Raw genomic sequence first — 23,174 nt, forward strand, 5'->3', positions numbered from 1 at the left:
GAAGTGACTCTCTCCATGAGAGCTGCCTATATGTTATGCGGGAAGATCCACAGATGCAACTTTCATTGCTCATGACTGGGGCTGTCTTTTTGATGATACAGATATCTTTGAGTCATCCACATTCCCGTAAGTAACCCCAATAATCACACTGGTTCACTAAGTTAGACATGGGTGAGATCATTTCTTTGGTCTGTCACTGAAGCTTGTACACATTTCCCTAGAAAAAAATAATCCAAATGAAACCCAAAACATTTTCCTGGAAGATTTAGAATTCTGATAACCCAAACTACATAATTATATTTTTTTTTAAAAAAAATCACATCCAACATAATGTAATGAATAAAGAATAATAAATCTCCCAGGATGACTATTTCCTATTTTCTGATGTTCAGTCACTCAATCAAATATATATTTCATGAGTACTGTGTTGCAGACATTGTGAATTTAATGAAGAAAATGGATATATCTCTTATCCATATGTTCCTCAAAGTAGACTAAGCAGAGCAAATATAAATTAGAGCAGTTACATAAATATACAACTTTATAGTACAAGAGAAGTACACAAATTACTATAGAGCAGGGACAACTCATTCATCTGAAGGTTCAGACAAGGCTTCCTAGAGCTTCGATCTGTGAATTAGGAGTTCAACAAGCAGTACCTGAAATGGGGATGGAAAGAGGAAGCCGTTAGAGAGGAGTATCAGTACATTCAAAGACCCTAAAGCCAGGCAGGAGGAGACATGACAAAATCTAATATGTAAAAGGCAGCCAGTGCAGGCAGGCAAAGAAATGAGAGGAGCGAAACACTACTTGGGGTGGAGCCCTTCCCTGTTCACCCCGCCAAAGAATCACCCCCTTGTTTAGTGCCTACTTTCTCCCCTTCAGACACTCTAGCCTCCATCTTGTCCTTTGTTCTTCTCTCCAGAAATGAGCATTTGAGTTACATGATGCGTTCCCTTTAAGACTTTCGGACTTTAGGTTATGCATTTTACCTTTAGACTTTGTTTGTTGTCAACCTCTTTGTGACAGATTATCAAATTTAAAATAGCAGAGAGTTTTATCTATTTTTTTCTCACCTTGTATGCTAGTCTTTACATATACAGGGCTCAGATCTCATAGGGTCTTGCAGAAAGTGTTAATTTTTATTTCAGTCTATATGTAATGAGAAGTCACATAAGAATTTTATACAAGGCAATAGAATTTCATTTAAAATTTTAACATCTTTGTTAGTGAATATTTTAGGGACATAAGAATGGACTTCAAGGAACCAGTGCCCCTTGTTAGAATGCAAGTGACAGCCTAGAACAATGTGGTGGTTGTGCTGGTGGTGGTAGAAAAGGAGAGACAAAGGTATATAAGGGAAACTTTCTGGAGCATCCTCAAAATATAGGGCATAAATGAAGTGTGTTCGTTACTCAAAGGTGGATGAATTCAGCTGAGGGAAGGTGTTGTCAGTACCACAAGCAATGATCTCATTAGAAGTTGCCCAGTTTTTTGATCATAGCACATCCGACGATGTAGCTACAATTTGAAAAATTCTATAACCCAGTTGAAATCCTACTAGATATGAGATTTTCACTAAGGCACAAAGCATTGTGTTGCATATATTGGGAGCCAAGTTGTCAAAGCATCATAGGAACTTCTGAATAATGTGGCTTTCAAATAGGAACCTGAGCATTTAACAGTAAATTAACACAACCCGAGATTCATGGATCCAAATGGTAATGTACTGTCTTCACTTTGTAGTCCAAAGATCAGTCATTTCCCCTCTCCAGAAAATACTATGATTCTATTAGTAGATAATAGACTTCAAAGAGTGGTTTTGCATGTACACAAGCTCCAGTTCAGTAGGAAACAATTGTATGTCAAAGTTTCTGAGATGCAGTTACAGTTTGAAAAAAAAAATGATTTTAATCCTTTTGTTGTGCTAAGTATTTAGAAGAATTTTTGCCCAGGACCATCCTCAATAAATAATCCATAATGGAAAAAAGGACATTTAACCTCATGTATTATGCTAGGCTGGCTCAAAGGGCTTTTAGGAGACACGTCAAGCCTTAAGTCCCTATTCTTCATGGATTAAATTATTTTGGTAATAATAACATCTATAACTTCTAGCCTGTTATACTTTGAAATACGAATGATATGTCATAAAGATATTTAGAGTAATCAAGCATTGCCCCTGAACAGGCTTACATAAGTAGTAAATTCATAAGATTCCCACACAATGACTAAATTAGAATGAGACCTATCTACTTCTGGAGTTTTTTTTTTTTTTTTAGATTTTTGAGTTATGTGGGGATCTATGGGATAAAATGCTACATCGTGGAGTTAATACTAAAATACCAATCCCATAATAAGAGGCTTAGGAGGAACCTGGAAAGGATGGAAGACAAGACGGTCATGTGGGATGCGCAGAGAATATCACTAAAACCAAAAGAGTGCTTCCCAAGCGTGTGCTTGTGAATCCATGCCAACTCACGCTGGGGATTTATTTGACCAAGGTGAAAAGAGAAGAATGTAGAAAACGTGTACTGTTCATAGCCCTAAAATTGCTCAGTATTTCATTGTGAGCATATGTTCTATTTCCCTCTTTTTAAAAAATATTCTTTCATAAAATGAGATTATAAACCAATGACATGTAAATTCTGTTTTTGTGTATTTACTTGACAAGATAATGTGTTGGTAATACTATGCCAATCTATTTGATAGGGTGTGGAAATATTTTTAATTAATGAAATATAAATTTGGTAACGAATAACTTAGATGATTTTTATCTTGGTTTGGTTTGGGGGGGCAGGATCTTCTGTAGTCTAGATTCAACTAGCTATACTATAGCTAATTAGCAAAATAGCTATTATAACCTTGAACTTTTGATTATTCTATTACTACCAGCTGGGTACAGGGATTACATGTATACACAGCCATTCTGAGATTTATGCCCTGACATGGGCTTTCTGATGCTAAGGAAGTACTCTACTAACTGAGCTCCATTTCCATCTCAGACGTAACTGTTTTAAGATTCACACACTGTGGTGGTTTCAAGGAAAATGATCCACAAAGGGAGTGGCACTATTAGGAGGTGTGGCCTCGTTGGAGGAAGTGCATCACTGTGGGGGCGGGCTTTGGGGTCTCTTGCTGGAGCTTCTCTCACTGTGACTGTCGGCCAGCTTCCTGTTGCCTGCAAGATGTAACACTCTCAGCTCCAGCACCACATCTGCCTGCATGCTGCCATGCTCCCCGCCATGATAATAAGGACTGAACTCTGAAACTGTAAGCAAGGCCCTCAAATGTTGCCATGGTCATGGTGTCTCTTCACGGCAATAGGAAACCCTAATTAAGACACACAGTTTTCAAAGATCTAGGCCCAGGCAAATACTACTATCCCACCCTTGAACTTTCACACCATATTACCTTGACAAGTACAATGGCAGCGATAATTTCGGTCCTCCTCTTTCCTTCATTCCTGTGAAGTGAAAAAGAAGGAATAAGCACACTCCTTTCTTTCTCCAGTGTAGATGTATGAATAATCTTGTCTGCATATTGGCCGTGCAAGCAACTCAACTACCTACTATGAAAGTAACACTTTTGCATTCATTGAGTGCCAAATAAAAGCAGCTGCCTATGAGCCCGGCCAATCCACATTATATGGCTACTGACTCAGACAGGCCAGGTGTTTACAAAGTGGTTCTTTATGCTTGATTCTGGTAGTCTTTCCTATCATCTCTACTTAAAAACTTCTGCAATGTAAGTTAAGGCTGATTCTTTGCTGTGTCAGTAGACAGTATCTCTACTTTTGGCAAATTAATTTCCTTGCATCTGTCATCCTTGCTTCTCAGTACAGTTTGTTTTTTTGAGGCTGGGTCTCAGATACCTCAGGATAGCCTCTAACTCACCATGTAGCTGAAGTATGAAGCTTTCAACGCCTGATCCTTCTGTCTCCACCTCCCACTTGCTGGGAATATAGATGTGTGCCATCAGGCTCTGGATACAATGTTATACCTCCATAAATCCTAAAGTTAGTTTGCAGAGGCTTCTCTTCATGGTCAAATCTTAAATCAGATAGAGTATGGCCATTATCTATTCACCCATTATTTTCATGACCATAGTTCTGTGAACTTATTAGGTATATTAAGGCAATAAATATAAACATTGAATCCATATAACTCTTCATTCAATCTTTTAAAAAAAATGAGACAAGTATTTAGTAGCCCAGTATCTTGAACTCTTGATTCTCCTGTGTCCACGCCATGTTGCTTGAATTACTAGCAGGTAGCACCAGTCTCAGTTCTCTGTGAGACTGAAAGAACTCAGGACATGTCCAATACTCTACCAACGAAATTCCATCCCCAGTTGTTATTTTAGGACATGCTATGTACCACCTGATGCACTGTATTTTGGACAAAAGACCTGTGTGAATAGTGAGAACACATATCTTGCCTTCAAGTAGTCTTAATAATTCAGAAATGAGAAAACATCCAAAAACATAATAAAATCGCTAGCACTTATATAAAACACTGTGAGACAAGTATAGGTGACTCTACACACTCTGATTTTTTGATCCTTATAATCCTATTAGGAGGATGCTATGATTATCTCTTATTTTCAGATCAAGAAATTGAGACATGAGTAGGTTAAGTCAACGCCCAGACCACACCACTAACACGTGACAGAGTTAGTGCTATCTCCTGACAGTCTGCCTCCACACTTTTACTTATTAACCACTGAGCCACAATAGAGAATATAAGTTTATAAAACACATTGTTAAAATTAGCACTCTATTTAGATTCCAGGATGCACACACAGAAGAAGATAATACTCTGGGGTATGTTGGGCTTGAGTGTCAGGGGAGCTCTAGGTATATTTAGAGAGGTGGTTTGTCCGAGAAGCTTTCTTAGAATAAACAGTTTTGTGTTAGGTCTTGAATGACAAGGAGAATAATTGATTGTCAGGCTTGCTGTTCTTAGCCTCGGCCAACTTAATAAAGAAAAGGCTTTAGAATTTAAAACAATTATCCTATGATAAGGTTGCCTGGTTCTCAGCCTCACATATAAATTTGAAGCAAATCTGGCACGCGCATTCTACAGGGACACATAATTAAAAGGAAGTAAAGGCTTATTTACAAGACTTTATGAAATGCACCATAAACTTCAGAAATTGGCCACAGCAATTGGAGGAGCAGTTAATCTTAGAGGACTAAAGAATGAGTTAGCTGTTGAGAAGAAATCGCTGATAGAGAAATCAATTCATCTTAGATAAGCCCTAGTTCTAAGAATGGTGGGAAAGTGAGAGGGCAGCATAAAATCAATCCCTTGCATTACAAAACATGCCAGGCATTGATCACCACCAAATGTTATTTGAAAATAGCAATGAAAATTACTACCACTTTTCCCCTCTCTAGTCCATCACCTTAACCACTAGGTCACAACTACATTCGTTTATCCCCCTCTCAAAGATGGTCTGTTCACCCAAGCTTGATGAAGCATATTTGGTATTAGCATGATTTTGATAACTTACACTCCAATCTATATTTTAATCACCAAATGATATCATTACTCTTGCTTTCTATCTTCTATTTATAGACTCTACTACCTTGTATCGGGATCTTTAGGAAAAAACAAAATGGGAATAATTTTTATCTTAAAATAAAGCTATACTTGCTTTCAGAACCATCATTCATTTGAAAATTCTTTGTATAAATAATCAAATGATTGCTTTTCATAAAACTATAGTTTTGATATTGGAGCTTTTCACTTCTATTACACAAGCTAAGGCTAAAATTAACCATGAAAACTAAAGTCATAATCATTTTATAAAGCTATTCAGGGTATGTTCTTTCACCTATTATTAGCTCATGAAAAAATAACTGACTCAGCAAAGAAATACTTTTTTAAAAAAGTAAGCCATTAGGTTTTAGTCTCTTTGGGGCTAATTTATACAATGAATATGCTTAAGAGAGATGGAAATTCAGCACCTCGCACAACATGGCTATGTTTCTGAAACAACAAACATTCCAATAAAAGTAAAAGTTTGTAATTGGAGATTTCTGGTGTATACCCTCCAGCAGATTATCTTTGCTAAGGTTTTAATATTGTTTAATGCCTCTGTATATATGTTCGTGGACGTGTTTGCACCACAGTGTGCTTGTGGAAATCTGAGAACAGCTTCCACAAATTGGTTCTCTCCTTCATCCATTTTTCAGGCATCCAACTGAGGGCAGGCTCCAGAGCAAGTGCCCCGGCATCTCACCAACCCCTAAAATTTTTACTAACCCCATTGTTTCCCTGTACATTATTGTTCACTGGGCACTTAGAATCTATGGAAAGTGATCCTTCTGCCATGATTACACGCGTGTCTATAGCCTAACTTGTAAGGCAGAAACTCAGTCTCCATTGTGCAACACCAGTAGAGAATAAACTCCATCGATATTGATGAGGAGAACAAGAATATATCGAAATGTCCTTCTTGGCTCTCGGGGGTTATGAAACAAGAACAAAATTGACCCAGTCAAACTATACTTTCACAGTCTTGTTAACAGAATTGTCTATTGGTATGTTTTCTTTAGGCATGTCTCTAAATACCACAAAGTCAGAAACACCAACTAGGTGTTATAAAGTTGAGCAAGGTTTCCATTATCAAGTTTCAAAAAGTACCATGAAACTTCCAAAGAGTCAACATTTATTAAGTGTATATTATAGTCTACATCCCATGTAAATTACTAGAGACAGTAAAATGAAATTAAGGTTCATCTTACTTTCTCCACATGTTTTTATCAGTGAAGATAATAGACAAATAAGTGAATAACGACCAGCCATTTCTCATAAAGCCATGCACAGGAAAGCTGTATTGCAGAATGTCATGATAGGATTCAATCCTCGTCCTTGTATTCTTTGGCTCTACTTATCTGTGTTCCCATCTTCTAAATACCCTCCACAGAAAGAGGAAAAAAAATCCCCACAGAGGGACAAAGGTTCTGATGTAGTCATTTTCACAACACTAAGCGATTTTGTATAGAGTGTGGGTATAGTCTGAGAATTACATAAGCAGGTCACGAATGTCCCATATATAACACTCCATTTCTGCTACATATAATTAAGATAAATTGTGTAAATTACACGAGACACAACATGGTTACGAAAGTTGATGGATGCAATCACTAGAAATTCTTCTGCACTGGCATTCCATTCAACAGATATCATTTTTCCCAGTTTAAATTACAGTTAGAAGTTAGCAGTTTTTCAGGAATTTAGCATCTCAGACTTCTAAAAGAAATTGACCTCTATCAGCATCTGGCCTAGACTAGCCTGGTATTCTTAACTATTAAGCTTCTCTTCTGTCTAGGAAAATGTCTGCCACCTACCGATTAGAATGAAAAGCAAATCTGCCACCCCACCCCTCTCTACAAGTAATAACAATAATAATAGCAAATACAGTCGTTGAGTTCTTATTTCCTATGCCATAAATTATAGTTCATTTTGATCTTTTATTTATTATATCACTATTGCTTCTTGGAGGATTTTTTTTCTCATAGTGGAAAAAGTACTGCTTTGCTTTGGTGTTAAGCCCAGAAAAAGGAAATAAAACCACAACTAAGAATTTGTTGTCCCTGTTATCACCGGGACAGAGTGAGCAGAGATGTGGAACAGAAGCTTGTTACTTCCAATGTTTTAATCACGTTAAATTCATTCATATAGATGTATCATACATATTTGTGTTATATAATAAAAATAAAGGTAGGCAAGTAAAGAAAGCAGCAATATATAGTAGTCACATGATCAGATCAGAGGCTTTGGAAGAACTTTAGCATGAGATGGAAGTATTCATGTTCAGCACTTTGTCATTCATTCAACAAGTATAAGCAACAGATCCTCATTATATGACTAGGATTGTGCTATGTGAAAGTGGAACATTGACGAATTCACCAAAATCTCCACCATCACAACACTTCCATCCTAGCAAAGGAGAGGGGCATGTGATCAGGAAGCATACCTAAGTTCACTTCAGATATTTAGTAGTAATGCCCTTGAGAGGAAAGAAGGACAGATCAAGAAACGTGGATTGGTGAGTGATCTCTTTTAAACATAAAGCTTCTAAGAAAGATTGGAGTATGTGGCAAGTCACTGAGATGGTCAGTCTTCCGGGAAGATGAAGAATAGTATTAGCTCTGACCTTTGAGGACTATTGTGTGTAAGAGGAATAAGACATCAAGAGCATCCAGTACCTTCTCTATCTATCATTAGAAGCACATTTTCTCTAAGCATTACTAAAGTGACTTTGTTGTTCTTGGGAAACTATGATGAAAGTAATGAGTAACAAAAGCTTCAATGAGTCAAAGAACACAGCTGCTTCTCTAGTGGATACTGAGTCTCCTAAAACTCTGTTTTAAGGCTACTGTTTGGATACAACTGTTTTCTGGAAGACAAAAACAATGTTAATGAGCCACATTCCTCTAATTCCATGGTGCCCCTCACTGATCCTGGATGACTCTAATTCTTTCCCACAGCAGTGAAATGCCATGCCTAATTTTCTCCACCGGAAAACCCCTGCATCCAGAAGTGAGCTATCTCACTGTGTTGCTTGCCTTTGAATGGGGGCTCCTGTGAGTGTCCATAGCAATATGTGGTGAGTGCTGCATTCTTTCACAGCCTCATGCATGATGCACTCGGAGCTTCAGTCCCATTCCTGCTCCTTCAAAGGATGCTATTCTTCTAGGCAAAGACAAACCACTAAGATCAACCGGAAAAGAGCCAGCTCCCTCTCAAAGCTGCCGTTCCTCTTTGTTCTTCTGACCTTGACTTGACAACCTACTTTCCCCGTCTTCAGGGTCCCCTCGGGGTGTGCAGAGGTCAGCCTCCTGTCTTCTTTCCCCAGCCTGAACTTCCTTTTAACTTAAAGCTTGTACTGTTCTACCTCCACTGCCATCTAATACTTGATGCACCCCAATCCTGAGTCAGAAATTCACAAGAAAAGCAGGCTTTGAACAAAGAAGTTCTATCTAAAGCATTTATTTCATATCTTCTCAGAGCTCTGTGGTGTTTGAGTGGGACACAGGTAATCAGTTACTCTTAGAAGTAGAAATGGAGACTCGGAAGTTAAAAGCATGACAGAGGGCACACAGCGAGTCAGCACTGGAGCCTATCACTACTCTAAAGTGATTGAAGAACTTCTAAACCCAAGTGTATTTCCGCACATGCGAAATAAAGCCTTCGTCAGACATCCTTGTATAGAAAGCTGTTCTTACTTTGCTCATTGACAGTAGTGAGGGAAGCAATAGGTCTAGTGGTTAAGAGCTTTATGGCAAACTCAGATTCCAAAGATGCAAATTACAAGTGCCATTTTGGTGTCTGTATAAAAATTACTTCATCTGTGCATGGGTGCTTTAATCTGTAAACTCGGGGAAATAATAGTAGCTTATGTTAATAATTACATGAGTACTTCCCACTTATTTATACAAATCTTTGGTACATAGTAACTACTCAATAAATATTATCTATTACTAATAGCAATAATAACAATATCTAACATCTAATATTTCCACTGTTGACGCATTAATCATGTCAAGGCTAATTTCATATTAAGAAATCATTTCTGTCTTAGCCCAGGCTCTTTCATATATTATGGCAGGGCTCACCTGGCTGAGTTCCCTATACATATCCTCCTCATTCTGCAGTTCTGGCTTCAGTTCTGCATGCAGTGCCTCAGCCTAGTACATATACACAATGGTGTACTATTGAGCTATAAAGAAAAATGAAAAGTGTGGGTAAATGGGGAACTAGGAAATATATTGAGTGACGTAACCCAGACCCAGAAAGACAAATGCCACATGTTCTCTCTCATCGGTGGCTCCTAGCTCCACATATTCAGATGTGCCTATGTGTCCTGGTACAACTGCAAAAATCAGGAATGTAATGACATGGGGCAAACCACTAGAGTGGGATGATAGAAGAATACCAGTAATTTGAAAAGGAGTTTGGGGGAAATGGGGAGGAAGTTTTAATTGGCTTTGGGGAAAGAAAATACAGAAATAGATGGGGAAAGAAGGGTAAAATAGCATTTATGATGTCTGGAAAAAAGCATAAATAATAATATTATTATTCATTTAACAAATTACCTACAACACATTAAATTTATGTGTAGACGTACATAGTTCAAATAAAATCATCCTGCTTGGGTTGACAATAACCCATGTAGAGTGTCAGAGACTAAACAAAAAAACACTACCAGGCATGAATAATCCCTTTTTGAGTTGTTGGTCAGGGGAGTCCAAGAGACACCTCAAACAATGTAGCCTATTGTTGTTGCCTTTGGTTGACCCCCAGAGATTCAAAGTAAGTCCCTATTACTGAAGGCACCATGTACTTCAGATACAAGTCCTGGAGTATCTGAGATGGATCGTACTTGAAAATCTCTCTGAGGACTATCGTTCATAGTACCAGAAGGTGTTATGCAAGCACCCAAGGAAGGGAGGCAACCAATATTCTCAAGTAAATTGTCCCATCTATGGACAAAAGCAATAGTCTCCATGGCATAACCCTAAGGGTGCAATAGTTGCACTCATATCTTCTTAGCAATCAAGAGTTCTCTAATTGGACGCAAGGACCACTCAACAGGAGCGACAGCCACTCACGGCTATAGAGGTCATGTATCATAGAAGAGAACCTCCTACTACTTTTTATTAAGCCAGCATAATTTCTAACTGCATTCTAAACATCTATTCTTATACCCACACCTAAGTGTAGCTCTCATCCTTCATCAAAGAAAGTTCTCTTTGCAACAGTAGTAAACCACCACAAAACAAAACTCCACAACTGGTCACAATATGGAGAACAAGTGATTGTTGGGTGTCCTGCCCTAGTTGATACATCTACAACACAGCTCCTCCACTTAAGGGTCAGGGAACGTTAGAGCAGAGCTGGCATAAAGATCATAAGATCCAGAAGAAAAACAAGCCTGCTGGGTGAGAGCATCTCCTACAAACATCGGGAAAGCTACACCCATGAAGTCTCAAGAACATGGCTGCCTAATTAAGATTTGACAACAATAGACATTGTTAATGAGAAAGGGGAAATCTCAGGGACCCCAACCCTACACACATACACACACACACACACAAAAAAATCTATAGACAATTAAGGAATGCCAAGAACAGGAAAAGTAAATTAGTTTCCCCCACGGAAGAGCCTCCAAATCATTTATCCAATAAAACTGGTCAGTCCTGGTTCATATACATGCAACTAATACTAAACAGAGTGAACAGGTTGTTCTTTCCCTCTCTCTCTCTCTCTCTCTCTCTCTCTCTCTCTCTCTCTCTCTCTCTTTTTCCTTCGGTTTTCTGACAGGGTTTCTCTGTGTAGCTTTGAAGCATGTCCTAGAATTTGCTCTTTAAACCAGGCTGACCTCGAACTCAAAGAAATCTGCCTGCCTCTGCATCCTGAGTGTTTGGATTAAAGGTCTGTGCCACCACCACCCAGCAAGGTTGTACTTATATATTTAGACATAATGTGTGTAATATGTATAATATATATGTATACATAATGTGTGTAATGTGTATAAATATATATGTATACATATATGTGTTTACATGTGTGTATATTTATGTGTATATGTGTATATATGTGTCTTTATGTATGCGTGTGTAAAACAACTAAAGAAAAAGAGGCTGTGGTTTTGAGAGATATCAAGGGAGGATACTTGAGAGGGGCTGGAAGAAGGCAAGAAAGAGGAAATGATATAATTCTACTTTAATTTGCAAGCAAATAAAAAGGAAATCATTTTTGTTCTTTGGTGTAGTTCATCTTAGCTCACAAGGGATTAGCCATAATTGATGGTCCTTGCTCACTCATGAACACTCCAGTAGTTGTTAGAGCTATGTCAATCATTTTATCTGAAAGGGCTGGCAGTCTACAGTGACGTCAGCTATGAGCAATACAGCAAAAGACAATAAAGATTGCTGCTAAACTTTCAATAATTCTCTACCGAGTGCGAATTGGGGGGGCAGTTCTGAACTGTTAATTGCTATGGTATTTCACAGAAAAGTTCTTTCAAGCAATGATAAGCAGGTGGCAACCTAGCTCTGAGATGCAAAATCACCCCACACTTCCTGGACACCATTCCATATGACCTTGTTATGTTTGCCCAATAACTGAACTTCTGAGCACTCACCAGCAAGGTCGTAGCATTCGGTTTCAACCTACCACAGGTCTTCAACCCTGAAACAGTACCTTCACTTCAAACTTCTAAGAGACTTAAGACTACAGAAATGTGGAGGCCACCTCCACCCCCAACAGCAGTGTTATGAGAAGCCCATTGTGAACTGAAAGCCCAGACGTCCAAAGAGAATTCCTATGCTCCAGGTTGTTTCACGCCCTCCTTCACAGTAAGAAAATATTCTACATTCATTTCAGGACAAAAGTATTTGCCATGTATTCCTGGGATGGAAATGTGTCTCTGTGGTACACTTATGCCAGGTGAACTTCCAAAGGGAATTGCAGCGGCAGTACCTCAAGAGAAACATCTGCAAGAAATTTTCTACGTGGAAGGAAAAAAAAAACTCTTCATGGCATTCTCCCCAAAGGGAAATTCCTGTAACCTTTCTCTGACAGGCAAGTAATAAGTACTCACACAGGAGCATATTGCTTATATTCCCCTGACAGGCAAGAGCTATTTTTTTTACTCTGGCAAAAAATATGGAGAATAAACTGCAGGCATATTTCTTGTCCTGATTCAGCTGCAAGATTTCATTGCTGAGTGAAGCCAAAGGCAAAGAGTCAATAAAGTACTCAAAGACTGTAATACGAGAAAAAAAAGTACATCTTAAGGTGAAGACAAAAGACAGGTCTTCAGGGATCCTACCTGCCTAAGCTGTTTTCAGTCTTCAGCACACAGACAAGCTGTTAGATGCCTTTTTGCTTCTCTTGAAACAGAGATGTGCTATTAAGAGCGATAGGTCTCCCTTCCAGGGGTGTCTTAGGAAATGACATTGCTGGTAAGGAGGTGGAGGCCTTTCCTCTCTTTCCACAATCACTCCTCTCCCCTTACATTGTATTATGAGGTAGTTGGATAACACCGATAAAAGAAACTTAAATGAGATAAGTCAGATATAAAAAGAAAATACCAACCAGGTCTGTCATAGAACTTTCTATAATAATTTTTGATAATACTCAAAGTTCCTATATCTTATGAAACAGCATTTGAACAAAAAAAAGTACTACATGTCTCATACAGATCATATCAAGTATCCAAAATGAGCAGCATTATCTTGAAAGCCTCTTTTTGTAGGATTATACTTTATTTAAAATAAGCTACATATTAATAATTAATATTTTGCTTTGTTGTGGTATATATGTATATCAGCAGTAGTAAAATTAATAATTTTTTAGTGCTGGAATTGATCCTAGGGCTTCATGCATGCTAAGCAAGCAATCTGTCACTAAACTACATTTCTAGCCCAATATTATTAATAATTGGCCTTAAGAACTGAATGAAATACTGTTGACTGAGTTTTCTGTCCTGCCTGGTTCCCGCAATCGTTAAGTGACTGTCCAGGCAGCGAGATGTCTCTGTCAATTCTAGAGTTTTGGAAGTTGCTTACAATGCACATCCTGTCTACTTAGGTAATATTATATCTTTCTGGAGCCTTTGATGGAGTTGAAGAATTTATAGTTATAGTTTTCCTTAGTTATAATAAAAGATAAAGTAGATGTAAATATTGTAACTAATTTTTGCTTGATAATTTTACTATGTTAAAGTTAAAGCCTTCCTTTTTATTTAAACAGAAAAGGGGAAATGGTGTAGGAAATCCTTCTTTCTATGTGTTGTTTTTATTGGTTAATGAATAAATAAACAAAGAAACTGCCTTGGCCTGGTAGGCCAGAACTTAGGTAGGCAGAGAAGGTAGAATTTAATGCTGGGAGGAAGAAAGACAGAGGGAGGGAGAGCTGCCATGGAGCCGCCAGAATCAGACAAGCTGAATCTTTCCCAGTAAGCCACTGCCACATGGTGATATACAGATTAATAGAAATGGGTTAAATCAAGATGTGAGAGTTAGCCAATAAGAGGCTAGAGATAATGGGCCAGACAGTTATTTAATTAATACAGTTTCTGTGTGGTTATTTGGGGGCTAAGCTAGTAGGGCGGCCAGGATGAACAAGCGGCCCCCTCCTTACAACAGAAACACAGTTTTTTATTTCCAGAATAGCTAAACATTATTGCTGCCAATTCTCCCCAACAATGGTAGCTGTCAGGAAGCAGGTTTTGAAAGAAAAAAATGTTAGCAGAAATTTCAAAGTAATTGATAGCGATTAGTCAGAAAATATACTTTTATCTTCAATTACAAAGGATTGTACCTATAGTCTTAGATAATTATTGCAGTGACGCTTAGATATATACATATATATATGTATAGATATATACATATATATATATATATATATATGAGTTTCTAGGCACAGAATCTATGCGCTGCCATGTTTTCTTGCTCTATGGAGATAATAGGATAGCTTTAGTGATAGCCGAGATGGTTGCAGGCTGGCTTCAGCAAATTCACCACAGATACTAAGGAGGTGGGCAGTGAGTAGCATTAAATATGTGTATGCTGAGTAAGGCAGCAAGGGTCTTATGTCAATGAGCAGCAATGTGTCCTTAGTGTCCCAGCGGCATGGCTTGGTAACCTATTCTGTTACTGGTCTGCGGTGACTTTCTGCAGAGATGAGGCTTCGCCGGTTGATACCTCAGTTTTCAAATCTTTGTTCTGGCTTTCCATCCTAAGTTTCTCTTTCTTTCTCCATTCTCTAATTTTTTTTTTCTGTGCAGTCTATATTCCATACCTTACTTTAATCCTTGTGACTCTCCCCTAGTTCTAGTTCTGTGTAGGACATTTCCTGTCTGATGGTTCTGGAGGCAAGGTACCAGGCTCATTTTCTTCAAGTTGTAAAGGGTTTCATTTGGATCCAGAGATTCTAGCAAATCTCTTCTCTATCAGCAACAGATGATGCCATTTTTGCTCAGATTTTGCCTAACTGAATGGCATATTATCAATGCTTTGTTTTTCTGTTTATTCTATGTGTATGAGCGTTTGCCTGCATATATGTCTGTGCACCATATGCATTCCTGGCGCCCTGGAGGCAGAAGAGGGAATCATATCCCTTGGAACTAGAGTTAAAGATGGTTGTGAGCCACTATGCGGGTACTGGGAACTGAACCCAGGTCTTCTGCAAGAGCAGCAAGAACATCTAACCACTTAGCCATCTCTCCAGACCAGAGCCAATGCTTTACTTTTTGTACAACACTGAGAGGTTTCTCTAGCCCTATCATTTACTGCTTTTTTTCTTACAGGAAACTTCACTGGAGATAATGGCACAGTCTTCAAAAAGTTATACTAACAATGGAATTGCTAGGCTTCCTTTCAGGACAGGAGGAGATCCTCGAGGTCAGGTGGAAACTCGGGAGCGGGAGAGTGGCCTCTGCAGCCCATCTTTAACAGGATCTAATAGCGGGACAGGACAGATAACAACAGAGCAACTGCAGGCTAGAAGTCAGCAGGATTCTGCTGCATAATCCTTGAAAAGCAGATGGCACAATGTGAGAACACACTGCCAGGAAAGATGACTAGGGAATGTACACGGCCAGGTGGTACCTGGCCCACTGAATGAAGGTTATGTTTCTATACTACAAAATGATTAATAAATATTAGTGACAAATTTTGTGGGGAAAAATACATATGCGAGTCTTGCCACAAAGAACAATGAAAAAGCAGCTAATTATTAAAATTCAAACGGCAAGACCTTCACAAGTCTCCCAGTCAGTTGCTGACGTCTTTTCAGCTCCTCTCCATTCTGTTGAGGAAGAGCTGGAACATCATTACGCTGGGGCTGTTTCTTCCCAAGTGCTTGAGGAGGCACTTCAGTTTAATTGCAGCCCAGCCAACCTATTTCCCAGGAGTTGTTAGGCAGGTGTTGAGCTGGGGAAAGACAAGATGTGGGCAGGAGATGAATTAGGACCTTCCTCATGCATGCTAATGTGCTCTCAGCTACCCCTGCCTTATCCAATAGGGCTTAAATGGGCCTGAAGGACCTGAACTCCCCTATTTCAGTGAAATGTTTGTTTTCACATCCCTTGTTTCTTAGCAAAGGGATTAAAGAATAAAGGGATGTCTGTCTAGAGGGAGGCCCCGATTATTAAGTATCACATAGAAATACATAAAACACATCTTGGAAATGTTGGTCTGTTTTATGAGATAATATAATGGTAAAACTTCATATAGTTCCAGTGGAAATCTATTAAGTCGGGGAGGTGGTGGATGAAAACAGTCAGAACAAAGGCAATGATCACAACAGAAATACTATGCTTCCATCATTCTGGTTCTCGCAACATTAAGATAAACTGGTGCCTCTGACAGAAAAATCTCTGACATCTCAATATCTTAAAATTCAAGTATTAAGGAAAAAAATACAGATGCTCTTGTGAGTGAGAGGAGTTGGTCATTTGGGCAGTCATACTGCTTTATCTTGTGTCATGGTTACTATATTGATGCAAAAGTCACTCCGAGCAACAAGACCTGGCCAGTAATCCGAAGAAACAACGGGAAGTTACATGGAATGGTTTTTATAGAAATGTCGACATAGAAGTGACACCATTTCTTCTATCAATATTCCATCCCAAGGCTCATATGGCCACGATTCACTTTTTGAATGCTCAGCAACATACAGTCTAAGTGCCTAGGAGTAAAAGCAATTGATCTGTGGTACTTGGCTCAATGGGCAAGGGTGCTTTATGCCCAAGGGTGAAGACCTGAGTTGGATCCCCAGTGGCCTCCTAAAAAGCTAGGCATGGTGATATATGCCCATGACCCCAGCAACAGAGTGGTGGAGAAAGACAGGACAGCACCTGAGGATCACCGAGACTTGTTGGCCAGCCAGCTTAGGTAAAGCGGCAAAGGCAGCATGTTCCAGTCTCAGTGGGGAGCTTGTGCCAAGGGACTAAGGGCACTCTAAGTCCTCCTTTGGCCTCTACACATATATGCACAGGCACACACACATACACACACACACACACACACACACACACACACACCAAAATACATACCATATACACATACAGAATGTTTTAAAAAAAAACAGACTAAGGAATCAGAAAATATCCACAGCATATTAGATTATTAATCCTACCTCTAAGAATCTTCTCAGAACCTCTTCTCCAAGTTCTTTCTTCTTCAAAAGCTCCAACCAGACATTCCTTAGTCACCTCTGGTTCTTGTGTGCCTTCCATTTTCAAAGATGTTCCTAGCCGCCTGCTTCTCGAGATATGGCTCAGTGACCTCCAGTAGCAAAAGCACTTCGGAAGCCTGATTAAATGCACATTCCTGGATACCACTGTCAAGTTAGAGAATGAGGCTTTTTGCAGATTAGGAATGTGGATATTTATCTCAAGTAATTCTGAAGTACATTGCGAAGGCAATTTCTGGCCTGCAAGGCATGCGGTTTGTGCCCTTGATTAGGCAAGATCTACAACTGTTCTTGAACTTGTTTACATCTTGAAGTATTTTCTAACAAAATCTTAGTCTCTTTGGACATATAGGTGGTGTTTCTTCCAGTCTCGTGTCCCCACCCAGTGTCTAATGCTACATTGGGCACCTTTCTGGTCAGTTGGTCAATGGAATGGGCAGCTTCCAAATAAAGTGTGTTAAAGATTTTCCAATTTGGAAAGATAGAGACAGAAGGGACATGGTGGGAGCACAAAAATCATGACTGACAGAACTGTAGTAAAGTAGAACATGCTCGTTTCTCTCTGGCAACACTAGAATTAACCTTCTTCCTTCGATAACAAAACAACCAATCACTTTTAAAACAAATGCAAAAAGATGGCTTTACATCATTAGAAATATACTTAAAGGTCTGTTCCCCTAAGAAGAAAGCAGAATTGTAGCTATAATGCTCAGATAGGAACTGAGAAGTTGGAGGACACACCTAACCTCTGAAGAGCTTTGATGTCATCAAAATGGCAACATCATGACCAAATGCCATGCTTCCCTACAAGTATACTCGGGTTCTCATTTTGAAAATAGTGTCTTGGGACTCTAGAAAAGACCATCTATTTTTATAGGGACAGAGGTGTGGCAAGATAGAACAAGTGCTGCACCACCAATCACATGCATTTCTATCAAGTCACTAACCTTGGCCATGAATTTATAGAAACAAGACCAAGTGGTTCTGCCTCGATTTCCAGCGTTCATCTTGGCATGATCTTCCCTCTCTTCTTAGTGCTTTTCGCCTGTTCTCCTTCTCTCACCCAATCCTGCGTGGCCTCTGAATCTTGCCTTTATCTGCTTCTCTTCCATGTTCATCTTCTGCACTCAAAATACAAGTCTTGGGTTATTTGGTTTACAATTTGGGGACATGGTCAGTAAAATACTCTCATTTGCTGTCACTTTGAAAACAAAAGCTCTTAAGTCCCAAGTCAGGCCTGCAGACCCAGGTCCTCTGCTTCAGCCCCTTAGAAGTGAAATTTAACTAATCCACTTGACGTCAGAACACTGAGCAGTTTCCAGTGATAGTCACTGATATTGGGTCCCCACACGAGAGTTATAGGATCATAACCATCAACAGGCAACACATGATTGCCCCAAACTTGTCTGAAATAGGGGAAAGAACTTTGAAGAAGGGTAAACAGATGAATGCTTAGCTTTTCAACATAATCAAGATCTCTTCAGTTCATTGTTCACCTTCTTAGGGGCCGATATGAACAATAATTCCACAAACACCACCTGAAGTAATACTATCTTTTATTTTGTGCCAGACATGATGCTATTTTATCTAGCTATCCATGATGTATGATGTGGGATTTCCCTCTGTATGCTGTAATTACCATTGATTAATTAAAAAAAAAACTGTCTTGGGCCTGCACAGGTTGTAGAGCTAGGTGGGGAAGACTAAAGTGAATGCTGGGAGAAAGAAGGTGGAGTCAGAGAGAAGTCATGGAGCCACTGCCAGAGACAGACGTGCTGAAACTTTGCTGGGAGGCCACGACCTCGTGGTGATGTACGGATTAGTGGAGATGGGTTAAATTAAGATGTAAGAGTTAGCCAATAAGAAGCTAGTGATAACGGGCCAAGCAGTGATTTAAATAATAGAGTTTCTGTGCGATTATTTCGGGGCTGAGCAGCCGGGAACCAACAAGCAGACTCCTTCAACAGATGTACTTCTATATCCACAGTGACTTCTGTTTACTATCACCATTGTTTCCAAAGAGGACAAAGGAATCAAAAAACGTGGCCCAAGTCACAGGGTTAGGCTAAGAGGAATTTGACAAAAATTTAACAAAAGAACTGATTGACTCCAGATCATAAATAATACTACCTCAGAACTGCTAATAAATAAATAAATAAATAAATAAATAAATAAATAAATAAAATAAAAAACCACTGATACCACTAGAGGAGCTTCCACGCTTCCACTAGTCTATTTAGCCATAATACTGTCCTAAATGCAGGAACCACACATAATCTGCACATAGGAATCAGAAAATTGTTATTGCGAAGTTTCTTCTGGTGCAAGATAATAGGAGGGAGGTCTCAAATCTAGAAAAACATGAGGTCTCAAATGCTGGTTGAAGAGAAGAGTTTGCATAAAGGACTGTGAGAGAGAAAAGGCCATGGATGCAGTATCCAGAAGAAGCTTAACCTAGAGATTCATAGAATATAGGTCTAGAAGAGCATGGAATATAGATACAAAACTATAAAATGAGAATTGTCATGGAATAGATTTTTAATATGTGAAAAGCAGCATGGAATAATGGAATAGAATTCCCTTGACATGAATGCTTTTAAATGGGAAAGACTCAATCTCACATTATCAAGATGAACCAACAGCTTCATAATCATCCTTAAAACTCCAGTGAGTCAAGCTCTGAAAATTTTTAGCAGCTCCACAATAGGAGTGTTATGGTATTTGCTCCTCAAATGTGTCTCCTATTGCTTCAAGAACTTGTTTTAATACTAAAGTGACTTGATAAAAGTCATCACTGTGTTTGTACATTATGACATTGGTACAGGATGGGAAAAGTTCTTAACTCACAGCAGGGAAGGTTTAAAGGAAAGATCCAGTCCCTGGGTACTGAAATAAAACACCACTTAAATGAAATCAACTGATTGTTTAAAAATGAAGTTATAAAGAAAGTTCATGAGTGTGTTTAATTTTTATTAAAGTTCTTAGTAACCTAGGAAATAGATAGAGAAACAAATCAGTAACAAAGATACTTATTGATTTCCCATTACTTTCCAAGCAAGACGGGGCAGATGTTTATGTAAAAATCCTTTATACTAATTGTCAGTTTACATTTTTCCAACATCCTTGCTCCTGATTCATTATATAGAAATTAGATTCATAAAAGCACTTCTTTTGCTTTTCTCTCACCACTGAATGTAAAATGTTAGAAGACTAAACTTTAAAAAGCACTTACTCCTCCAGTCCCTTATTACAGCAGATTGACAACTTAATGAGTGAGCATTCAAACAACCAGTCCACTGGCAGGCAGTATCAGAACCATAGAGAGTCACTGCCATCCTCACCAGAGAGGTCAAGTGGTGTTAAAGAGAAACTGTCCCAATAAAGTGTTTCACTACCTTAACTTTTTCAGGGTCAATCACCATCATTTCTCTCTCTCTTTTCTCCGTGTGTGTGTGTGTGTGTGTGTGTGTGTGTGTGTGTGTGTGTGTGTGGTGTATATGTATGAAAAAGAGAGACACAGAGAGAGATACAGATGGCCAAATAGCACAACAATAAAAGAGATAAGCATTTCCATGACATCAAAGGTATTTTTTTTGCCATAGCCATAATTAGTAATTTAGACATGACATTGACATGTCCCTAAAAGCCAATGCAATAATAAGAGGGCTTACTTATTCTCTTTACAAGTTTTCCAATTACATATTCTTTGTCCATAAAGTCTTATGTAAAATCAGAACACCAAAGGGCAACCTCCAACCCATTACTGAAAAGTTACATATCAAATTTACATTAGACACCAAGTGTCCCACTAATAGTTCATCGAGTCTATTTTCTTTTTCATCCAAGTTGCATGGCTTGCATGGCTTTCTAGAAAAAAAAAGAAAAAGGCAGGCAGGAAGCTATTGCCTGTACTGCACCTCCCACAGCTCCAGTCAACATAGAATGGACAGACAGCTTCCACTTCTGGTAGAGCTTAGGAATTAAATGCAGTCATCATGACTTGAAACACAGTACAAGGCCCACCCAGTGTGGTGAAACTTGGTACTGAGCAGGGAAGAGCCCCACAAGCCTTTGTCTCCAGGCTACACTAAGACACTGAAGCTGGATTAGCCAGAGAACAGAGTGACTGTTTCTACTGCTCCTCCTTCAACTCAAGCTGCCGAGCACAGAGCCAGACTCTATCTACCTGCTAGGAGGCAGAGCACAAAGCAGAACGAGAATATCTGTCAGCGCAGGAGTATACCAACTTTATAAGACTTAGCAATGGTAGCAACAGAAGGTTCTATTCACGGGCCACAACTCACAGAAGAAAGCTATCAATTGCCCTCAGTACTGCCCTCAGTACTGCCCACAGACCTATGTGCAGGTTGTGACATATTTAAGATTTGACTTCATGACTGTCAGGCATGGAGTGGCCTGGAGCACAGTCCTTCTGCTCCAGAGGCCATAGCGGAGGTTGGGAATGTACAGCTTTGGTGCATGTCAGCCTACCAACAGTCTGGGTGGCCTGGAGACTGTTGCTCACCTTCTAGCCTCATGAAACACAATGATGCGGGAGCCACTGGCATCGCCATGACCCGCGGTAACCAGCGAGAGCTCGCCCGCCAGAAGAACATGAAGAAGCAGAGCAACTCGGTTAAGGGAAAGCGCCGAGATGATGGGGTTTCTGCTGCCGCCCGCAAGCAGAGGGACTCGGAGATCGTGCAGCAGAAGCAGAAAAAGGCAACCGAGAAGAAGGAGGAACCCAAGTAGCTTTGTGGCTTCGTGTCCAACCCTCTTGCCCTACGCCTGTGTGCCTGGAGCCAGTCCCACCATGCTCGAGTTTCTTCCTGTAGTGCTCACAGGTCCCAGCACCGATGGCATTCCCTTGGCCCTGAGTCTGCAGCAGCTTCCTTTTGTGCTTCCTTCCCCTCAGGTAGTCTCTCTACCCCTGGGCCACTCCTGGGGGTGAGGGGTTACCCCTTCCCAGTGCTTTCTATTCCTGTGGGGCACACCCCAAAGTATTAAAAGTAGCTTTGTAATTCCTAAAAAAAGAAAAGAAAAGAAAAAGAAAAAGAAACACAATGATGCAAATGATGCAAAGGCAGGTAGCGTCAATGAGGAACTCTAGAACCTAAGTTCTGAAGCCACAGTGGAAGAACACGGGTTTGGGCCTACATCACAACAAGCAGGCATTCAGCTATGGCATTTACCTATGATCTAGTTCAGGTGATCTGCCTTCAACAACGCTGTTCCAATCTTGAACAACACAGTATAGTAAAACACCCCACTCCCCAGGTATAGGGGGAGAGCCGTAAGCACAGTGGTTTTCCCTGGAACTTTCTGCTGACTGGGTGAGTACTGACATTGGGAATATCTTGATGGTCCACATCTCTAGGCCTGATTATAGCGTGTCCATGCTAGAGGAAGACAGGCTATTGAAGTTCTGTGGAAATTCTCTTGCATGTGCCTGGACACACAGGTCTTGGACTATCAGATACTGCAGCCACAGGCCAACCATAAATATCTGAGCCTTAAGCATAGTGCAGTGTTAGTCTTCGTGACCTGGCACTCAGGCTGTGGTACAGATTGGTAGCACTTGTAAACTTGTCAAGTTTAGGGACCAGTCCAGTGATTCTTTTTTATTATGATTTATTTATTTATTTATTTATTTATTTATTTATTATGTATACAATGTTCCTCCTGCCTGTATACCTACACACCAGAAGAAGACACCAGATCTCATTATAGGTGGTTGTGAGTCACCATGTGTTTGCTGGGAATTGAACTCAGGACCTCTGGAAGAACACCCAGTGCTCTTAATCTCTGAGCCATCTCTCCAGCCCAAACAGTAATTCCGTACAGAACCTAGTTGAATCTCTTGGTGAATGAACAGAGACATTTTTACCTGCCTTGACCACAAGGAGAGCCTGTAGGCACTAATTACCTGTTCTAGGTACTTCCTTAATTCATTCT

At 39.6% G+C, this 23,174-nt stretch overlaps 1 pseudogene; it reads left to right on the forward strand.

Moving 5' to 3' along the window:
• The first annotated feature begins 21,779 nt into the window (after window positions 1-21,779).
• On the forward strand, window positions 21,780-22,105 carry LOC146889202 (small EDRK-rich factor 2 pseudogene; annotated as a pseudogene).
• The last annotated feature ends 1,069 nt before the right edge of the window (window positions 22,106-23,174 follow it).

This window comes from Myodes glareolus, chromosome X, assembly GCF_982192425.1.
Source record: "Myodes glareolus chromosome X, mMyoGla1.1, whole genome shotgun sequence".
Taxonomy (NCBI): Eukaryota; Metazoa; Chordata; class Mammalia; order Rodentia; family Cricetidae; genus Myodes; species Myodes glareolus.